Genomic DNA, 22,831 nt, shown 5'->3' on the forward strand with positions numbered 1-22,831 from the left:
ATCTTTCTATTTTTAAAAAAATTTGGTAGTAGCAAAAGAAACTGAAATTGTCACATTTACATTTTATGGTTCGTAAATACCTTTAGAATAGCAGGAATACAGGGCATGCAATCAATAACTGCAGCAGTAGATACAACTTTCTCAGAATTTCTTTCTGAGCATTTGTTCTTCCAGAGATTCAGTGCAGACATCTGAACTTTTATTTCATAGTTCATTTTATCTGAGCTAATGATTCTTTTATTATATTAGTCAAACAGTGAAGCCATTCTAATTTAGCCTGTAGTGATTTAAAATTCCCAACAGTAGTCTGCACCATTAGTGTTGGGCTCATAGACTGAAGTTCAACCAAGTAGCAACTAACAGCATCCAAGCAAACATTTGTGAAGTATTGCCTATAAAGTAAACAGAATAATAACAAGCTTTTTGTTTCTGTATATTGGAATTCATCTGAAATATAAAGTGTGCATTCTTTGAGTTTTAATAGAATAACATATCAGGAAGACGTCAGCTACTTTTAAGTGTTTAACTGTTTATTAGAAAAATTTATTTTTTTGATAGCTAATGCTTGTGACTGAGACATAATGGGAAAATAAATAAATCATTACTATTTACCTGATATTAAATATAAAAACTAAAACATGATACAGTTAATAGCAAGGTGAAATATTTAGTTAATATTTAGATATTAATTTAGATATGAATATAATGAGTTATTAATTTAGATAGCAATTTAAATATCTAACATGAACATCAAATTACAACAATTTAGATATTAATATCTAAGTAGATATTAAAATTAGACAATATTCACTTAAGTTCTATATAAGTTAAGAGTATTTAAATCAGCTAACCATAAAAGACCAAAAGTGAGAAAAAAAGAGATGTAAACTCTATATACTCTGTATATTTTCAACAGAATCAGAAAAATGTATAGTTAGAAAAGGTCATAGAATCATAGAATGGTTTCAATTGGAAGGGACTTTAACGATCATCTAGCTCCAACCCCCCTGCCACAGGCAGAGACACCTTTCCACTAGACAAGGTTGCTCAAAGCCCCATCCAACCTGGCCTTAAACGCTGCCAGGGAGGGGGCATCCGCAACATTTCTGGGCAACCTGTTGCAGTGTCTCACCACCCTCACAGGAAAGAATTTCTTCCTAATATCTAATCTAAATCTACCCTCTTTCAGTTTAAAACCGTTACTTCTCGTCATATCACTACATGCCCTTGTAAAAAGTCCCTCTCCAGCTTTCCTGTAGGCCCCCTTCAGGTACTGGAAGGCTGCTATAAGGTCTCCCCAGAGTCTTCTCTTCTCCAGGCTGAACAACCCCAACTCTCTAGAGTATCAACCACACCACTCAGCTTGGTGTCATCCACAAACTTGCTGAGGGTGCACTCAATCCCACTGTCCATGTTGCCGACAAAGATGTTAAATAATACTGGTCCCAATACTGACCCCTGTGGAACGCCACTTGTCACTGGTCTCCACTTGGACATCGAGCCCTTGACCACAACTCTTTGAGTGCGACCATCCAGCCAATTCCTTATCCACCGAGTGGTCCATCTGTCAATTCCACGTCTCTCCAATTTAGAGACAAGGGTGTTGTGCAGGACAGTATCAAATGCTTTGCACAAGTCCAGGTACATGACATCAGTTGCTCTTCCCCTATCCACCAACACTGTAACCCCTTCATAGCAGGACACCAAATTTGTCAGGCATGATTTGCCCTTTGTGAAGCCATGTTGGCTGTCACCACGAATCACCTCCTTGATTTCCATGTGCCTTAGTATAGTTTCCAGGAGGAGCTCCTCCATGATCTTGCCAGGCACAGAGGTGAGACTGACTGGCCTGTAGGCAATCAAGAAATTGCCTAGTTCTGCTTGTTGTTTCTGAGACAAGGTAGTTCTGACTGAAGTTTGTATAGTCTATTCACAAATGTTGCCAATGCTAGAGGTTCCATAATATGCAGGCAACTTCTTCAAGTACATAGCTATTCTTTTAGCAAGAAACTTTTTCTAATGTTAAGCCTAAATTCTTTCCTGCTGCAGATTAAGCTGTATTTTAGTCTTGGAGAGTGATACATCACCAACCTCTTAAAAACAATTTGGGAAGATCTACGCCTGTTTAGTCTTCTCTTTTCCAGAACACAAGAACTCAGTGCTTCTAGCCTTTTTTTCATGAAACGTTTCACTGTTTCATTCATAAAACACCTGATTCTCATTTTTCCCCACTTTTCCCAGATTCCCTCAAATTTGTCTATACTGCTCCTTAAAGTACGTTGCCAAAATTTACAAAATAATCCTCTCAGTTCCTCGATAATCTTCAGTGAAGTGGAGAAAATTATCTTTATTGAAGCAGTTTATAGGGAGGACCCTGCAAGTTTCTACCAACTGGTTTATAATGAGGAGTCTCAGTCACCAGTACTTGGAAAGAAATAATAAGTTCACCCAAAAGAAAAGAAGAAAAGCTTTGGGGATTGCGCAAGTGCACTGCTTTAGGATAGTTCATATATTTTACTATTTGTTAGGATATAGTTGCCTCTCTTACCTCAGAAGTACTATCATCTCCTGATAATAATACATGAACACACTTTAAAAGGTGTAAAGGCTTTTTCATTCTATTCCAATATGGGTCCTAAAAAAAGATTCCAAAATATTAAGGAGACAAGAAATACATATATGTATAAAAATGGTATCAATATACCATACCATTTGTATGAGTATACAAATTGCCAGCTGTGGTATTTATTTATTAATTGTAACAAAAATTAAGATAGAATTCCCTTTTCTCTTACATCTATATTAAGTCTATGTTTTGAGTACTATTTTGACTTTTGAATACTAAAACATACTCAGTTTTCCATTGCCTAATAGTCTGTAAAGTAATAGATTTTAGGAAGTTCTGAATTCCTTACACTGTAAGGGATCTGAGTAAGAAGAACCAAGTCAATTCTCTTTGTTTTAATTCAGAAATCCTGTTCTACAAACCAAAAGTTAAAAATATGAATTCTTATTCTTTTTGCCCATTGCATCTAATCTATTATTAGAGAAGATGCAGTAATATAGCAAATTTTAATCATGAATAGGAAACAAATACAATTAATATATTCAAGATATGCTGTTCCTTCTGCAGTGTAACAATTCTAATCCTTCTTAATCCTAAATCAACCTTAGGTGATGTAAAAGGATTAACAAAATCAAAACAGTTTTCCTCATACTTTAGGACTGAAGTTAATAAAATCAACAGTGGAAAAAAAAGCAACATTAAGAACCTTTGAATAAAAAGGAACAAAAACTATGAAGTTGATATTTTGATATATCACATCGTACATTATTTTACATTTCCCGACAAAGTAAGACCTTGATAGTAGTTGAAAATAAAATTATTTTGCGGCTATTTTCCTTACCCGTGCTTTAAACAGCTGGTCATATACTTCAAGCAGCCTTGGCAACGGCACTCCAATTTCTTGCATGGTATATGTTACAAAACCTACATCCCAGTTCAAAGTGCAGACCTGTTGCTCTAGAAACTGCACTAAAAATCTGGAGGAAAAATATAACGGGATGTTTAGATTCCAACTTATTAATGGTAGTCTAGCAAACAAAGGCATTTGAAAGTGATTTACTAGCTCCAAGTTTGATTTTCTGTCTTCCATACAGTTGGTAACTTTCACCTGTGAAGCAGATGTAAGTTTCCCCCAATCTGCTCAGAGGAAAGGATATGCAAAATGTAACTACCTCCAAAGATGGTATTAAGCTATCAGCAATGCATGACAGGGATTACTTACACTAAGCACTTTACTACAGTTCTGCCACGGAACGATGCAGTTAAGAAAACTTCATTAACTTTTGTTTCATCACAAAAGAACATACTATCATTTCATTTGCCAGAACAGCCAGCTCTATCTGAAACACTACTGCATCTTTATCATGTTTAAGTATCAGTAACAATATTTTAGTATTGTAAAAGAACATTTAGTGCTGTAACAAGATATTTTCCAGGTTTTTATATAATACCAAGTCATCAGAACATTTGAGCATCTCAGAAGCAGAAAGAAGCTCCAAAAGGATCCAGAAATCTCCTGAATTGTTTTTAGAATCTGCCCCTGCAGATAGCAGTAGATATTTCAAAAGACAACAAACAAATGTGGTTGCCTAAAATCTTATTATATGTATAAATACACATTTTTACTTTGTACTTTGATTAAAAAAAACCACTTTACTGCTTTCTAGAATGCGATCTGCACAGCCATCCAAAAGTAACTGTTGCTGCCTTCTAAGCTTCATTCAGGGTGAAAACCTGTAAATTCTGGTTAAATCCCTAGATAAATTCTAGGAAAAACTGCACCTGTAAAAACCATAATGGTTTTGTAAACATGCAATTATACTGCATTCACAAGATTAGAGGCAATAGGAATTCTATTTCTATTTTTTGTCTAACCTCCCTCTCCTCAGTCCCTTGTCAAAGTCACTGTAATAATGAGCAAGTATCACAATGCTTTTATTCTTAATTTTGTGGACAAAACTGAAAAGCACCACCCAGCTACCCTCAAGATCAACTCCATCACTACTGATGGTTGAAATAATTTGTTGCTTCAGCTACAGTGAAAAATTTCACAAATAACTACAGTAATTATGTATCACAAGCATCGGAGGAAATAAAATTATCAATATTATTTCCTTTTAGATTTTAAAGAGAGACATTTCCTAGGTTAGAATCTTTTTTTAAGAGGCTAAAAAGAAAGCTGAGACCCATTAATGTAATGCATATATTTATTCACTATGCAGGCTAAACCACTTGCCTAAAGGAAAGTAATGAGGTGTGCCAGCATATATCTTTCCAAGCAATACCATCTTCAGATTAAGTGCTTGCATTCCGTCAGTGGGGCTCAGACACACTATCGCTCAACTCTGAAAGAGAAAAGAAATAATTTAGAGAGAACTTCGGGGGGGGGAGGGGGGGAAGTTCCACATTTATTCACAACTACACTGAAGTACTTAAATTTACTACTAACACATTAAAATCTTATGCTATTGTCAGTGCAAAGTCAGCACATGGGAGTGAAAATACAGCTCCTTCTGGTGTGTATGCACATATATTCAGATTTTTGTTTCCTTGAAGTTCCATGCAAATCTACCAAAAAAAAAAAGCAACCACCAAAACCAACACAAAAACCACTACCACATAGCTTTTTTCCCCAGATCACTGTCAATGCTGTTTGCACAATGGCAACCTCAAGCACAAAATCCATGGGAAAAAAAACCCAAACAGGAAGAGAGAGTGAATTACCCACTTATGGTAAAGGTTGAGGCAGATTATCACAGCTGAGTGGCTAGGCTTGCAGAGCTGTGCCCACTACTCTGCTTCTCTATAAATGGACAAAAACCTTAAGCTTACACTCCTGTCAACATTATAAAAATGCTGAACTCCCTGAGGATTCTTTAATCTTTGTCACAATAGATTTAACATTTTTATTAGAATTTCCTAATACTGAAACCTTCAGACAAAATTTCACAAGCATTCTGAAGTCCATATATAATGGCATCTAAGAACGAGAAGGGATGAAAATGACTTCTTAAATGTTATCTGAAACATGATTATTCAAGCCATACATGCAATATGCTCCAACATATATGTAAAAATATTACTTTTCTGTCCTTTAGGCACACAGACCAAAGGAAATAACATTAATGAATTACTAGTAAACTACGCTTACCAAATATATTACAGAATATTCCAGAAAAGATGCATCTCACCTAGACAGCATATCAGTTGCAGCACATAATCAGTCTTAAAAGCTTTAATCGTACCATTTTCCCATAGTTCTAGATTGTACCATTTCTAGTCCATTAAGAGCTACCTTTCTCAATGACTTCTTGCCAGAGAGTTTGCACCAAGATAGGATCAGAATGACTTGCACAATGTATAATTGCAAGCTTACACTCTGAGAGCTTAAAAGGGTCAGCAAATTCTCCATACAGCTGAAAGAAAAATGATCAGGTTTTACATTTCAAGTAGGATAAAAAGGAAATTTTTAAAATCAGCTTTTCTTTATTTTGTATGGTAGACATTAGACTAGTAAAGGTACAACTTAAGTAACTGTTGTCAAACACTAAATGAAAATTATTTTTATTAACTACATTTAGTTTTACCTCTTAAATACAATCCCCAATTTTATATGAAGTTATAATTAATACCATTAATTTTCTAACATGACACTCCCAATAAATCAAGAAATCTAAGAGGGTTAATAAAGAAGATAGACACATGAAAGAAATTAAAGTACTAAAAATTGAAGGAATATCAAAGTACAGAAAAAGACAGTCTAGGGTAACACAGACATTTTGAGACCAGGAATGTCAAACTGTAGATATATTACTTTTCCTAGTCAACATAAGATCATTCTTTGCAAAGCATTCCCCCCTCTTCCCCCTGCCAATGTGATAAATTGACATTTAATACAGAGAAATTTCTAACCACCTTGGTTATATCCATCAGCTCAGCATCAAGCTGGGAGACTGTCTTGCACTGAAGACTGATGGGAATACTGCCACTGTAATGTCTCTTGTATTTGAAGCTGGATCCTTGCAACCTTGTTAAAAAAAAAAAAATCAAGATTGGATTAATTTAATCAAAGCTTAAGAATACACCCAGAATTAACTTTAACTTATTTAAATGTAGAAATGTTACTGTCTTACACCTCAGTCTCCTATCAACTGAATAACTTCGTCATGTTGTGAAGGAAGTACAGAAAACTGTTTCTACAGAATTGTTAATAAAAATATCATGTGCCAATGAGATAAAGTGAAATAATACATTTACAATGTAGCTTAGATTAATATTTTTTTCTTACTTCCATTTTCTCTTCTAGTTCATGTAGGAATTCACCATCTGCAGCTATAGAGGATATGGCAGTGGAACTTTTGGCACTCAAAACGGCACGTGCAATGTATTCAAGACGCTGCTGAAGAGAAATTTCTGTGCTGCAAAACAACTATTCAGTGTGTAAAAACGGGTATGTAGTTTAATAATTTGAGGGTTAGTTATATTCTTACTAGACCCTGGGTATTAGCATGTGACTTCTCCTGATTTTACTAAGTCATGTAGGAGATTACCCAACCATGTAAACCCCTTCTTTTGTGCAGGCTTGGTTTTAGTGTACTTCTCAATCCACTACTTCACAGTTACACTATCACATTATAAATTTCTGTGTAAGAAATGACCACTTAATATATGGCACTTAAAAGAGGAAATACATTGCAAGCTAATGAATAATACATAAAATAAATATTTATTTTTTCCCAATAATGCCCTGGATTAAAAGCTAACATATTCCATTCATTTAAAAATTTTTTAGCAAATGTCCTTGGGCACTGGCGTTTTCTTGTCCTGGGCCTTTTCATAAAATACCTAAATTAAGTACTTTGAGAAAACCTATTAGGTTTTGATTTTATTTTTCAATTACCTCAATATATACAATAGATCACTGTCCTGGTTTGGCCTAAACCAGACCAATTTTACTTTCAGTGATTTTTACTTCCAGCTAAGTCTCTTCTAAGTAACTGCACTTTCTGAAACTAACTGCACGTTTTGCAGGCAGTGTCTGCTTCTAGGACTGATAACACTCAAAGTTTATAGTTATCACTGAGGCATCGGTAGGGATGTTATGCAGAAAGGCTCTTGCTGTACTTATTCTTAGAGAAACCAAGGTCACTGCTAAATTCCTCACTGATTACGAGTGAAGAGCCGAAGGGGGGTCGCACCTGCAGGGAGGAGTGGACAGGACAGGTGACCCAAAATTGACCAACGAAGGTATTCCATCCCATACACGTCATTCTCAGTATAAAGCAGGGGGATCACGAGGGTCTCGCTCTCTCTTTCCTTCCCCTTCTGGTATGGCCGGTGTCCGAAGAGGACTCTGTCCGTTTTTCTTCTGCCCCTGATCCCGATCCGTGCATCCCTGAATTCAGTTCCTGTCCATCGCTGGGCCCAGCCTGGGCATTCCCAGAGCCTGCCCTGCAGTGCTGGTGGTGATGTGACCAACATTGGGGGAGCTCGATCTTGGTTTTGTATATATATTTGTATATATTTAATTATTTCCATTATTATTATTATTCTCTTTTTCATTATCATAGTTTATTAAAACTGTTTTAACTTTCCAACCCATAAGTCTCTCTCCCTTTTCTCTTTTCCTTCCCCTTCTCAGGGGGGAGGAGGGTTAATAGAGAGTGTCTGCCACCGGTTTAATAGCCGGCCCAGCTTTAAACCATGACAATCACACGTAATCCATACCTATGCAGGTCAGCCAACTTAGCCAAGATTCTGTCTGCATTACTAAAATTTCTGTTCTTTTCAAAGTATCTCCAAAATAAATCCATATAATGGACTTTGTTTTGGTCAATCTTGGTCATCCGCACAAGGTAGGGTTCCAAAAAGGGGGCAGTCACCTGTAAAGCTCATAAAGATAACATTTATATTCTTGCTCTCCCCTCTTTTTTAAAGCATCAGCATTATTACTGATAATACTGATACTTCCAGCCCAGTGGAACCATGCAACAAATTATTTCCTTGAATAGAGATGAGCTCACCTGTAACAGTTTGTCAGCCAAGTCAACTTGTATCAACCAGTTATAAAGTGCAATACTAAAGAGTTCATATGTTGAATGCTGAGCCAGCTTTAGCATTTGTTCAAACTAAGGGAATCACACAGAATCACACAGAATGTTAGGGATTGGAAGGGACCTCGAAAGATCATCTAGTCCAATCCCCCTGCCGGAGCAAGATTGCCTAGACCATATCACACAGGAATGCGTCCAGGCGGGTTTTGAATGTCTCCAGAGAAGGAGACTCCACAACCTCTCTGGGCAGCCTGTTCCAGTGTTCAGTTACCCTCACCGTAAAGAAGTTTTTCCTCATATTTATGTGGAACCTCCTGTGTTCCAGCTTGCACCCATTGCCCCTTGTCCTGTCAAGGGATGTCACTGAGAAGAGCCTGGCTCCATCCTCATGACACTTGCCCTTTACATATTTATAAACATTAATGAGGTCCCCCCTCAGTCTCCTCTTCTCCAAGCTAAAGAGACCCAGCTCCCTCAGCCTCTCCTCATAAGGGAGATGTTCCACTCCCTTAATCATCTTTGTGGCTCTGCGCTGGACTCTCTCTAGCAGTTCCCTGTCCTTCTTGAACTGAGGGGCCCAGAACTGGACACAATATTCCAGATGCGGCCTCACCAGGGCAGAGTAGAGGGGGAGGAGAACCTCTCTCGACCTGCTGACCACACCCCTTCTAATACACCCCAGGATGCCATTGGCCTTCTTGGCCACAAGGGCACACTGCTGGCTCATGGTCATCCTGCTGTCCACTAGGACCCCCAGGTCCCTTTCCCCTACGCTGGTCTCCAACAGCTCTGCCCCCAACTTGTACTGGTACATGGGGTTGTTCTTGCCCAGATGCAGGACTCTACACTTGCCCTTGTTATATTTCATTAAATTTCTCCCTGCCCAACTCTCCAGCCTGTCCAGGTCTCTCTGAATGGCTGCGCAGCCTTCCGGTGTGTCAGCCACTCCTCCCAGTTTTGTGTCATCAGCGAACTTGCTGACAGTGCACTCTATTCCCTCATCCAAGTCATTAATGAATATATTGAATAGTACTGGTCCCAGTACCGACCCTTGAGGGACTCCGCTAGACACAGGGCTCCAACTGGACTCTGTCCCATTGACCACCACTCTCTGGCTTCTTTCCTTCAGCCAGTTCACAATCCACCTCACTACCCGATCATCCAGACCACACTTCCTCAGTTTAGCTGCGAGGATGCTGTGGAAGACCGTGTCAAACGCTTTACTGAAATCGAGATAGACCACATCCACAGCTTTACCATCATCTATCCACCGGGTAACATCCTCATAAAAGGCTATCAAGTTGGTTGAGCATGACTTCCCATTGGTGAAGCCATGTTGAGTGCCCCTAATGATCCCCCTATCCTTGATGTGCCTAGAGACAGCATCAAGAACAAGTTGTTCCATCACCTTTCTGGGGATGGAGGTGAGGCTGAAGAAAGGCCAAAGCTGCTGTTCCAGAAGTGGTTACATTAACATCAAGCACTATGTATGCATGCAACAATATTTAGGTTCATATGTTATTTGCATATCATCATTTTTTATGAACCCTCTGTACATAAAGAAGCCAATTCATGAAAAATCTTGATGTAGATAATTATACTAAACTATTCCATGTTTTTTAAAATAATAAATTCTACAGCCCTTTAAATCATACTATTTCTGGAGTACAGTCATGAGAGGTTTTTTTGCAAGTTTCTTACATGGTGTCCTGCTGCTTTATTGCTTTGTATGTTGGGGTCAGATGGCAGCACTGGAGGACCTGGCTTTTTGGGTACACTGGGAGACTGAGGAGCAGCTTTACTTTGATTCACTAACTTGAAGGGTGTCAGTGATACACTTGTAGCTGTTCAGTCTGTAAGTAGAGCAAAAGAAAAAAGCCTCACAATTTTCATTGCAACTATCATCTATGAAATGCTCTTCTCAAATGTTATTATTGTATGCCTTTGTAAACATAATTACTAAAATGAAAAAAGGTCATAGATTATTGTCAGCTAGTTGCCACAATCTAGTTTGTTCTCAATTATCTAACAAATATTTCTGTAATGTTCAGATCACAATATTTTCTGCATATATCAGTTTACCCTCTGTTCCAAATTAAGTTGGTGCCGTATTAATGATAATCAAGGAAATCATGTTGGGCAAAAACATCTAGATTTTGCCCCTTATTCTAAAATGCTTGTTTGTCATTACCCTCCATACCTTCCCCAAAAGAGCTACTTTTCCAGTCACTTGAAATAAAGCACCCCATATAATGGTAACAAGGTATCCTGAAAACTTGCCTCTCTTGAAAAGCTTGGAGTCCAACATCATCCTCTTCTGGTTCTCCATTTTTATAGAAATGAAGGCCAAGACCTTGGGGATCTTTACAGCAGCTGTAAGAGAGAGTTCTACTACTCCCTCATAGAAATGCACTAGGAAAAAAAAGCCCAAATAGCACCATTCGTTATTGTATTAAATCTATGACAAAATGGTAAGTGACATAAAACACTTCCCATTTTAGCAAGCAAGAAAAAATAAACCTTATTCACTCTGGTCTGTACCTTATAAAGGTTTATGTCTGTAGTTAACCTGTGGGATTACATGCAAATTTGAAGTTACATATTTGTAGAACAGAGGCTGAAGTCTTGACCGTTACAACAGTTATATCTACATTTAAATTACGTACTAGCTTCCACTGCACAAAACAGGTTTCAGAACCATCTTTCAAACAACGTCTGGCATAAAACCTCACCTGCAGAAGTACAGTCATTTACCCTCTGCTTACATACAGCCCAAAAGTTTTGCTAAAAACATTTTTACCACATATATGAATAAAATGGACAGTGCAATGTGAAATAAGTGCATGGGAATATTTTTATACAGAAGTAGTGGGGTTTTTTTTCATTTGTTGGTGAAATCTAGAAAGGCTTTAAACAAGAACAGGTTGACGTATATTAATTCTAAGAGTTATTAAGAAACTGTTTATGGCAAAACATCACTATAAAATGAGTTGGAAGTTAGTAAACAAAAAAAAAAAGATGGCACGAAAGAAACTATTTAGCAGAACATGATCAGTGATTGCCTCTTACCTTGCCTATATTGCTCACAAACATTAGCAAGGTCTACTTGATTGTTGATCTTTTGGTACTCTTTCAGTGAGTCTCTTAGCATCTTCTCTTTTTCCAGTTTGCTTTGAGCTTGTTGAGACAACTAAAGCAGTTCATTTGCCTACAGACAAATGATGGGAAAATGGAAATTATTCATGTGAACACATAATGAGCAGATCATAGATGTTGTTGTGAGTTAATGAGTTATTATGCCAAACTTCAAAGCTGAAACAGTAGAAACATCATCATCATCTCAAAAACACCTTCTCGTCACTCGATAACAGTAAGTTTCCAGCAGAAAGACTGTACAACTGCAGTAGAAAGAAGGGCTTAAGGCTTAACCAATTGGTTCCCCATTCTCCCCTCACCAGTTACTTTTGTCAAATTTATTTGAAGAGCTTCAAAGAGAGAAGTTTTTGAACATAATTATCTTCCTACAAATTCCATGGCAACAGGCAGAAAACAAGAGACTACAGTGAGGAAAGACTGGAGTAAGAACACATTTTATCAACATCAGGAAGAAAGACTTTTATTAGACATCACATTGGAGGTAGAGCCCTTATGAACACTACAAATAACTGCAAATGCTTCAAACCAGGGCTCACATAATTTTCAGCATTAATCAACTACAAGACACAAATATGCAGATGACCTGCCTTCATTAGTTGTTGTGCTCCTGAAACTACTTAAGCATAATGATTTACAAGCTGTCCAAGTTATCTCATTTGAACATGTTGTAAAGTTGTGTTTTGGTGCTGTAAAAATCTGGAAGTGCCCTTACCTTGGAACACACAGCATCATCAGTGCTATAAAGAGGAGGACAGATATCTTGCAAATGGGCACTGATGCCATCCACAGCAGTGTTATCTCTGATATAACAGTTTATGAGAGAAGCAATGAGTGCTCCAGTCAACTCTCTGTCTCTAATTACCAAGTCTTTGAAAGCAGTAATCTTTAGATGTTCTTGAAGTTCCTGAAGATAGACAGAATTTCATTAGTTTACCAAAGTTTTTACTTTATTCTGCTTAGAAATATCAAAATGTTACATCAGCAAAATTAACTGTTTCTAGTAAATAAAAACATACAAAACTCCAATGACTGAAGTGCACAGCATAGAAATACATTGTTTTAAATACATGTTATATAGCAAAATGGAAAATACTAGAGAAGAAAGCCCTGTCAATGAAGATACTAGACCCTTGGATGCCAAAGGACAGTGAGAATCTATACAACTTCCTCTGCTATCTTCACTATGTGTCACTTTTGTTTCAGTTCTCTGTAAGAATGGAATTAGCAGTTCCTCCTTACTTCACAGGGCACTGTCAGAATGCACGCACTATAAAATGAGTATATCACAGTTTTTAATAATGGGAACCATCTGAGTACCGTCATAGATGAAAACAATGATGGACGCAGAAAAAGGGGGAATTTAAAAAGTTTGAGGTCTGTACTCTTTCTGCTTTTTTATATTATGTTGAAAGTTATTAATTTTATTAATTATTAGGAACATTTGCTCACATAGAGTTGCCAGTAGTGTCTATGTAGTGTTTATGGATGACCACTAACAGCATGAAAATACTGTTACAAAAAACTCTAAAACTACCGAAGACAGAGAAAAAGGCTCTATTTGTTAAGCAATTAGTTAACTCCTTGTCCAGCACAAGAGAAAAGCTGCCTGTGTTAGAAATAGTGCTAACTCCCCAAAGCAACGGCGTGAAGAGCTCCAACTTCTGTGCATTTGTAAAGTTTAAAAACTGTTCTTTTTAATGACAAAGAATACAAATTCTCAAATAATCTATTCTCCTATCAAGTGCTAGGACAAAATGCCTAATATTCATATTAATAGCTTCTTCAAGGGCTGGATGCAAATTCAACATTAGAAAATGGTACACATCAGTAGCACCCATAGATCTGTAAGTTTTGTTCCTTACAAACAAGGAGAGGCTGAAAGAACTGGGATTGTTTAGCCTGGAGAAGAGAAGGCTTGGGGGGGCATTGTGTGTGGATCTTACTAATATTCATGGAAGGGTGTAAAGAAGACAGAGCCAGACTTTTCTCAGTAGTACCCAGTGCCAGGACACGACACAACAGCCAAAAGCTGAAACACGGGGAATTACGTTTGAACATAAGAAAAATCCTTTTTACTGTAAAGGTGGTTGAACACTGGAACAGATTGCCCAGAGAAGTTGTGGAGTCTCCATCCCTGGAGATATTAAAAACCTTACTGTACATGGTCCTGGGCAACCTGCTCTAGCTGACCCTGCTTTGAGCAGGTGGACAGATAATCTCCAGAAGTCTCTTCCAACTTCAGTTGTTCTGTGATTATACAATACATTCTAGACCCCTACTTATTCAAAAGTGAAGTTTGAAGTCTCTACAACCCTATTGCTCTCCACTGTTAAACCTTTACCAACAGTAAGACAAAGAGTGAATTCCTCTAGGCTGGACAACATTGGTCCATTCTTTTCAGAATACATTTTGCAGAATGTGATTAAGGTGAAAACATAGTAGTTTATAAAACCAGGCTCATTATTAACTGTCAGTAAAATTAAAATTAAATCTATTGTTAGTGACACTTCCAATTTGCTAAAATTGGGAGATGAGATCAATACTACACATTAGTCAATTAAAAATAAACACTTGCAACCTGAATAAAAAAAATTAAAAATCTATATGGTTTAAAATTCACAATATGCTTCTCAATGAATTAAATATCCATTTGGGAATATCTAAGTAGCAAAAGAAGTTCAGATGTTAAATATGAACAAATTAGAATCATATGATTCTATACGATCGTACCTTCTGAAGCTCACCTACGACAACATTGAATTGGTGCTCACACAGCAATTTCCATAAAACCAATGCCTGGCAGGTTTTGCGAACAAGCTGCTGGATGCCTTGAAGTGAGGTCGTCTCAGTTAGCTGTGCCTCAGATGAAAAAGCAAAGAGATTGTCAATAAGTAACTATGTTCTACATGTTTCGAATTAGTATGTCAATTTTTAAGGTTTTACAATAACAATTTCCTTAAATTTCTTTTTTTTTTTCTCCTCCATTCTTCATTAATGCTGTCTACCTGCCATGTTAACATTTCCCTCAAACAAATACCATCTGTTAACATTTATTTCAAACTATGCAACACAGGAGGAGTCCTTTCTGAAAAAGAAGTATGACTTCATGTGAGTGCACAGAATTTACATAATCAGTCTTAAATTTTAACTTTATTTTTTTCCCCAGAAATAGTTATTATAAATATATTTATCTTTAATATAAAATAAATAAAAATAAATACATACACAATCCCTTCTTGTTTGATTGCCTGTATTTGCTTTTAGAAAGGACAATTATAATTACATCTTTGGTCAACACTGTCTACAATGTCTTTAAAGCTCAGGCTTCAAAGGAACAACAACTACACCGAAAACTTGCAACATTTAAATCTGGTAAGATGTAATATATTCATCGAAAATATAATGGACATACTTATTACCTGGGTGGAACATAATTGCAACAATTTATGTCTTTACTTCTGAGTGCTTACATTTCAGAAATAAAGGCAGCAATAACTACATTGTGTGATTTAGCAATCCAAAAGGATTTATTGGCTTTGGAATGCATGAAAATTAAAAATAAAAGGAATAAATGTCTACCAAATTAAATGTCTACATAACTGAGGAGAAGAAACACGCCTCCACACAATCCAATGTGAATCAAAGTGAAGACGCTTTATTAAGCATAAGCTGTCCCTTTTATACCTTTTGTACTTTCCCTGGCTGTAAGCATGTGCATTGCTATTCGTTAATATTACTAAACATACTCTTCTTTGATGTGTTGATTGGTCACTGCTCTGCCACTGGTCCTTTCTTAATTGGCTCCATCAGTTCTTGTTTCTTCTCCTCCGTGTTTGGCTCCCACCAGCTACTCCCTCAATTCTTGTTTGCTCAGCTGCTGTTTTTCCTCATCTCTTCTCTCCAAGGTCGGCTTGTTGACACTAGCTACATGAATCTTGTCACGCAGCTAGGCCCTCACTCCATGCTCTCATACTTCTGGCTCATTACATGACCATTCTCCTCCAAAAACCCCTCTACAAATAATGACTTTTTTTTTTTTTTTCTTAAATTTACATTCACACTATTGGAAGTGAGCAGTACAGAAAAAGAAGTAGAAATGAAAAAACAGGATTATACCCACATGGACCAAAACCATCTTTAATTCTGTATGCACATCAGCAACACTTCCCAACTTGCCTGCAAGTGCTGGGCAAAAGCTACGCTAAAGGAGGACATGAGTTCAAATGGGCTGTGTGACAGGACTCTAATTTCTAAACAAAGTTTTGTAGGCATTTCAGTGAATGGAACTTTGGCAACTTGCATTACAGTATTTGGACAACATACTAGCTTGTCTCACAAACAAATTGCTTAACAATTGCTATCCTGAAAATATAAATGGGTATGCAGCTACTAAGTATTGTAATGAAGACATAAAACAATCTTCTGAAATATGGAGAACATTAGGATCAAAAAAAGAACTCTAGTTTTGTATTTCAAAATTATTTGAATGTGGAAAATAGGATAAAGAGGACACGTATCTACACAGAATTGTAACTTAATTCTTTGTATGAGAGAGAAGTTTAAAAGTTTTAAAGTTTAAGCACTTATATTTTACCTTAGTAAATTGAGAGAACTTGTGTTTTGCAGCGGCTCAAGACCACTAGATGTTATTGTGCTGAAATCCAGATTCTTTTCTGTCAAGAACCGATAAGGTTCCACCGGAGGGGGGGTTCACCAGCTACAATTGATCAGATCGCAGCCCTCCTCGGTCAGCCCTGCCAGCCGGCACGGGTCAGAGCCCCCTAAAAACTCCACGGTCAGCCCCCACCCGCCCACGGGTCGGAGCCCCCTAAAAACTCCACAGTCGGCCCCACCCGTATGGGTTAGAGCCCCCTAAAAATAATTTTCCGCCCCCTTTCCCTCACGGTGCACTCGGGAGCAGCAAAGGATTCCCCTCCCCTATGAAAGGGTTCTTAGTTGATCCTTGAGACGAAGATAAAGCACAAACGAGGCACGGTATTGATTCACAGTGGGCTATGTTTACTTGGAGAATAAGTAGATAACGATATTTTGTGAAAGAGAAGGAAAGACATGGAAAAGAAACCAAGAGACAGAAGGAAAAATAGGCTGAGATTACAGACAGTATAGCAAGGATAGGATAGTCACCACCAAGGATCCAGCAGCATCCCGCAGGTCCTCTATTTGTCTTCGGTGTTCAGTCTTCTGGTGGTGGTCCGGCACCGTGTGTCGCGGGTGGTCTTCCTTTATACCATGTAGGTAAGGGAGTGGGTTTCGTCATCTTGACAATGGTGTCTTGGCAACGGTGTGGCTACAGTTTTGCATATGCACATACATCTCATGCGCTGTTTACACACCTTAGGCCTCGCTTATCACTCGGAGTAAACAGGATGTTCTTGGCGGGCTGCTTGCTCAGCCCGGACAAAGCAGAAGAGTGGTGTGCTGCATCAACAAGCTTGTGGATTTCACAGTTCCTCGGTCTTATCAGCCCGGCGCACACAAGCAAACTTTGAGACAATCGCTTTGCATTCCAGTCTCTCACATTTTCACAGAGGTGTATTCTCCTTTGTGGACTGCTTTAATTAGTTGCAATATTAAAGCTTACGGTATCAAACTGAAAGGTAACATCAGCAGTGCGTAACAAATGAAGTCTCTTGCCACGGTCAACCTAAAGACTGGAATGTTCCTCTATTTAGATTTGAGTTTTCATTCTGGGTATATACTTCATCTCTAGTATAGTCATATGTAAATGACTTCACATCAATGTCACTGCAGAAGCACTACTCCTGATGTAATGTTATGATATGGTATGAAAGCTAAAGCAAGGTGCTAGCAAAGTTACTTTCCAGACTACAGTGCTCTTTCTGAAAAACTTATTACTGGGTATGGCATATTGATAAATGTCAAATTTGTATGGAAAAAAAGGCATTTTTATTCAAGGTTTTTAACAGGAAAAGTGAGAAATTCAACATCCAGATGCACCATTCCCTGATACTTCCTGTTCAAAAGTAATTGCATACCATGATATTTCCTTTGGAGTTCTTGTTGGACTTGCTGAGAACTTCCACCATCAGTTCACATGAAACCCAGGAGCCTCTGTTGCAGATTAGCTGGTGTGCTGAAACTGCAAATCCAAAATAAAAAGAGATGCTAATATGATTACAAATACCGAACCTTTTAAAGATTAAATTTAACAACTCATTTTTGGCATCTGAATAGTTGAAGTTGGAGACCATACATACACTTCAACTCAATGAACACAGATATGCACCAGATAGTTTTTCAAGAGCTGGACATTAAACACCACTAGTAAATTTAACACAATGAATAATACCATGGGTATCATGGGACTCCTACTGTAGCAAACTGTGCATTTCTATCCAGAAATTCTTGTAAAACTTTTAGTTCTTGTAGTACACATTCCAGCATGTGGGATGGCATGCTGCTTTTGACCTGCAACAGAAAGCAACTTCTTTACAGAAAGCTTAGAGTTTCCAAACATTTTTCCAGAAGTTTACAATTTTAAGCTAAAGCCACTAAAAAGAAAAATGCAAAGAGGGTACAACAAATAAATACCACGGGAGATTTAAACGCGGTGAAACCATAACAAACAGTCAGTCGGCAGCAGTGGCGGCAGCAGCAGCGACAGCGACTGAGGTGAGTGCAGGTGAGGGTGAGATCGGGCTGTACTGGGCGGGTTCCGTACTCAGGGCCACCCGAGCAGCAGCCCCGAGTCCCGTCTGGACCCGGAAGTTCCCGGCAACGAATCAGGAGAGGAGGGGGCGGAGCCGGAGGCACCGCGGGAGATTTGAAGGGCCCCTGGGGAGCTCGAGCGGCCTGGAATGCGCAAACAGGGGCGTGGCAGTTCGCACGGCAGTTCGCGCAGGCAGGGCAAGCAGGGTAGGCGGGCAGGAAGGTATGGTTTCCACTCGGCGGGGCCCTAAGTCCTCTGCGGATGCCAGAAAGGACATGGCAACCCAAACGGACCTGCCGCGGAAGCATGTGGAGGTCCAGGTGGCAGGCTGCAGGGAGTGCCAGAGCCTGGCCCTGGCACTCGAGGGTAACGGAGACCTCGCCTGTGTGAGGTGTGAGCAGGTCAATGACCTGATCTCCTTGGTGGCCCAACTCAAGGAGGAGGTGGAAAGGTTAAGGAGTACAAGAGCATCCCAGGAAGAGGATGGCGGGCAGTGCTGTTCCCTGCCTGTCCTGGGGAAAACGGATGGGCCTAATGCTCCCCGGGTAGTGGAGGATCCTCTTCCTCCTCCACATGGAGCAGGAGGAGACCTAGGGGATGGGGGGGAATGGAGGCAGGTCCCTGCTCGGGGTGGCAGGCGAATCCCATCCTGACCTTCCTCCCCTCCCCACGTCCCCCTGAAAAATAGGTATGAGGTGCTGGAGCCTGAGCGTCTTCCTGAGTGTCAGGAAGACACAAATCTAGGTGAAAGACCCTCTACGGGGCTACGTAAACGGAAGCAACCAACTAGGAGGGTTGCAACCAGCTCCAAAAAGGAGAAAAGAGAAGTAATTGTTATAGGTGACTCCCTGCTAAGGGGAACGGAGGGCCCCATATGCAGGCCAGACCCAACTCACAGGGAAGTCTGCTGTCTACCTGGGGCTCGGGTAAGGGATGTTGCCAGGAGGCTTCCTGAACTGGTGAGGCCCTCTGACTACTACCCTCCATTAGTATTCCAGGTGGGTAGGGATGAGATTGAAGGGAGAAGTCCCAGGGCAATCAAAAGGGACTTCAGGGCCCTGGGGCGTTTGGTGAAGGGGGTAGGTGCACAGGATATATTCTCCTCAATTCCTTCAGTGTTAGGTGAAAATAGGGAAAGGACTATGAAAGTACAACAGATTAATACGTGGCTAAGAGACTGGTGCCGTAGGTGGGATTTTGGGTTCTTTGACCACGGGGTGGCTTTCATGGCACCAGGCCTGCTTATGCCAGATGGGGAACAGCTGAATCAGAAGGGGAAAAGGGTTATGGCCCAGAAGTTGGCAGGGCTGATCAAGAGGTCTTTAAACTAGGTTCGATGGGGGAGGGGGATAAGACCAGGGCAACCACAAATGAACCTAGTGGCGACAGACCTGCGTCGGGGGCAAGACCGCTAGCCCAGCTGAAGTGCATTTACACCAATGCATGCAGTATGGGCAACAAACAGGAAGAGCTAGAAGCCACTGTACAGCAGGAAGGTTATGATGTGGTTGCCATCACAGAAATGTGGTGGGATGACTCTCATGACTGGAGTGCTGCTATGGATGGCTATAAGCTCTTTAAGAGGGACAGGCGAAGCAGGAGAGGCGGTGGGGTGGCGTTGCATGTTAGGGAGTGCTTGGACTGTGTCAAAATTTAGGAAGATGGTGAGGATGACAAGGTTGAATGTCTATGGGTAAAGGTCAGGGGGAAGGTCGGCAGGGCGGACATTACGGTGGGAGTCTGTTATAGACCACCCAACCAGGACGAGCAGGTGGACGAGGCGTTTTACAAGCGGCTGTCAGAAGCTGCCCGGTCGCCGGCCCTTGTACTCGTGGGCAACTTCAACTTGTCGGATGTCTGCTGGAAATACAACATGGCAGAGAGGAAGCAATCTAGGAGATTCCTCGAATGTGTGGAGGACAACTTCCTCATGCAAGTGGTAAATGAGCCCACTAGAGGAGGAGCCCTGCTTGACCTGTTGTTTGTGAACAGAGAAGGACTAGTGGGAGATGTGAGGGTCGGTGGCCGTCTTGGCAATAGCGATCACGAAATGTTAGAGTTTTCGATAGTGGGGGAAGTAAGGAGGGGCAAGAGCAGAACTTCTGCCTTAGATTTCCGGCGGGCTGACTTTAGCCTGTTTAAGAGGTTGGTGGACCGAGTCCCTTGGGAGTCGGTCCTGAAGGGCAAAGGAGTCCAGGACGGCTGGACATGCTTCAAAAGGGAATTGCTAAATATTCAGGAACAGGCTGTCCCGGTGTGTAGGAAGACAAGCCGTCGGGGAAAAAGACCGGCCTGGTTAAACAGGGAACTTAGGCTAGAACTTAAGGAAAAAAAGAGAGCCTACTTGCTCCGGAAGAAGGGTCAGGTAACTTGGGAGGTCTATAGAGACGTTGCCAGGTCATGTAGGGAGAAGATTAGAAGGGCCAAAGCTCAATTAGAGCTTGATTTGGCTGCTACAGTCAAAGATAACAAAAAAAGCTTCTACAAATACATCAACAGCAAAAGGAGGGTCAAGGAGAGCCTCCACCACTTGCTGAATGAGGAGGGTAGTGTAGTGTCAGGGGATGAGGAAAAAGCAGAGGTGCTCAATGCTTTCTTTCCCTCAGTCTTTAATGTCAAGACCGGTTGTCCTCAGGAGACTCGGCCCCCAGAGCCTGAAGTTAGGGACGGGGAGCTGTGTGAACCTCCCGTAATCCTGGAGGAGACAGTGACCTGCTGTGCCAGTTGGACACCCACAAGGCTATGGGCCCGGATGGGATTCACCCCAGAGTAATGAAGGAACTGGCAGATGAACTTGCCAAACCACTCTCTATTATCTACCAGCAGTCCTGGTTAACTGGAGAAGTTCCAGCTGACTGGAAATTAGCAAACGTAACACCCATCTACATGAAGGGCCGGAAGGATGATCCAGGGAACTATAGGCCTGTCAGCCTGACCTCGGTGCCAGGCAAGGTGATGGAACAGATCATCCTGAGTGCCATTACACGGCACATGCAGGACAATCGGGGCATTGGGGCCAGCCAACATGGATTCATGAAAGGCAGGTCCTGCTTGACCGACCTGGTCTCCTTCTATGACAAAGTGACCTGCTTAGTAGATGAGGGCAGGGCTGTGGATGTAGTCTATCTAGACTTCAGTAAGGCATTCGACACTGTCTCCCACAGCATCCTCCTAGACAAACTGGCTGCCCGGGGCTTGGATGGGTGGACTCTTCAATGGGTTAAAAACTGGCTGGATGGCCCAGCCCAGAGAGTGGTGGTGAATGGGGCAAAGTCCAACTGGCGGCCGGTCACTAGCGGTGTTCCCCAGGGCTCAGTTCTGGGGCCGGTGCTGTTCAATATCTTTATAGATGATCTAGACATAGGGATTGAATGCACCCTCAGTAAATTTGCAGATGACACCAAGCTGGGTGGGAGTGTCAATCTGCTGGAGGGTAGGAAGGCCCTACAGAGGGATCTGGACAGGTTAGATAGATGGGCTGAGACCAACGGCATGAGGTTCAACAAGAACAAGTGCCGGGTCTTACACTTCGGCCACAACAAACCCCATGCAGTGCTACAGGCTGGGGGAAGAGTGGTTAGAAAGCGGCCCGGTGGAAAGAGACCTGGGGGTGCTGATCGACAGCCGGCTAAACATGAGCCAGCAGTGTGCCCAGGTGGCCAAGAAGGCCAATGGCATCCTGGCCTCTATTAGGAATAGTGTAGCCAGCCGGTCTAGGGAAGTGATCGTCCCTCTGTACTCGGCACTGGTGAGGCCGCACCTTGAATCCTGTGTCCAGTTCTGGGCCCCGCACTTCAAGAAAGATGTTGAGGTGTTGGAGCGAGTCCAGAGGAGGGCGACCAAGCTGGGGAAGGGTCTGGAGGGTCTGACCTATGAGGAACGGCTGAGGGAGCTGGGGTTCTTTAGCCTGGAGAAGAGGAGGCTCAGAGGTGACCTTATTGCAGTCTACAACTACCTGAAGGGAGGTTGTAGTGAAGTGGGAGTCGGCCTCTTCTCCCGGGCAACTAGCGATAGGACAAGAGGACACAGCCTCAAGCTTCGCCAGGGGAGGTTCAGGTTGGACATTAGGAAGAATTTCTTCTCAGAAAGGGTCATTAGACATTGGAACGGGCTGCCCAGGAGGTGGTGGAGTCACCATCTCTGGATGTGTTTAAGAAAAGACTGGACATGGCACTTAGTGCCATGGTCTAGTTGACAGGGTGTTGTCAGGGCAATGGTTGGACTTGATGATCCCAGAGGTCTCTTCCAACCTGATTGATTCTGTGATTCTGTGAATAGCATAATAGTAATGCTATCGCTAGAACACAGCATCGATTATACCACACTCATTGTGGAGGGGGCACATATGTGAAGAGGCAGTAGTCC

At 40.9% G+C, this 22,831-nt stretch overlaps 1 pseudogene; it reads right to left on the reverse strand.

Moving 5' to 3' along the window:
* Window positions 1-211: 211 nt before the first annotated feature.
* The window catches only part of LOC137675658 (nuclear pore complex protein Nup155-like), a 52,569-nt pseudogene continuing 29,949 nt past the window's right edge, over window positions 212-22,831 (reverse strand).

This window comes from Nyctibius grandis, chromosome W (assembly GCF_013368605.1).
Source record: "Nyctibius grandis isolate bNycGra1 chromosome W, bNycGra1.pri, whole genome shotgun sequence".
Lineage (NCBI taxonomy): Eukaryota > Metazoa > Chordata > Aves > Nyctibiiformes > Nyctibiidae > Nyctibius > Nyctibius grandis.